Source organism: Egretta garzetta, unplaced genomic scaffold, assembly GCF_000687185.1.
Source record: "Egretta garzetta isolate BGI_Z169 unplaced genomic scaffold, ASM68718v1 scaffold39, whole genome shotgun sequence".
Classification (NCBI taxonomy): domain Eukaryota; kingdom Metazoa; phylum Chordata; class Aves; order Pelecaniformes; family Ardeidae; genus Egretta; species Egretta garzetta.
In genome coordinates this window covers 4,444,991-4,445,432 of record NW_009260945.1, presented here as the reverse complement: position 1 = coordinate 4,445,432, position 442 = coordinate 4,444,991, and the positions used below count along the sequence as shown (strand labels likewise).

Here is a 442-nt window from a genome sequence, read left to right as displayed (position 1 = left end):
AGGAGGAGGGGGTGTCTCTGACCCCCTTCCTTTCTATTCTCCTTCCCCCCACCCCGCGTGTGTGCCCGCGGCATCCGCCGGAGCTGAGCATCAGGCTCCTGGCATTCAACCGCAAACCTTCAGCACAGATTTTTATACATTTTGCCCCCTCCAAAAAAAACCCCCAAACAAACCCAAAAACCAATAAACCATTCCACCCTCATTCCTAAGGCAGCCTCGGAGCAGGCAAGGGGTCCGAAGCCCGTTCCCATCCCCGGCCCGGCGGCGGAGGCAGAAAAGGGCATTTCGAGAGGCAGCAGGAGTTTTCGCCGATTTCTTTTTATTAAAGCACCCCCGAGCCCGTGTTTACATTGCGCAGTATAAACATCCTGCCCGGGCCCGCCGAGCTTAAAAGAGCGCACGAAGAGGGGGCTCGAAGTGGGCGAAGCTCCGCGCAGCGCGG

The 442-nt window shown here is 58.1% G+C and overlaps 1 protein-coding gene across 1 annotated transcript in view; it reads left to right on the top strand.

Annotated features, from left to right (window-relative positions):
• The window catches only part of LOC104133778 (forkhead box protein F1), a 27,931-nt gene that overhangs the window by 16,408 nt on the left and 11,081 nt on the right, over positions 1-442 (top strand). The gene's annotated exons all lie outside the window — the stretch shown is intronic.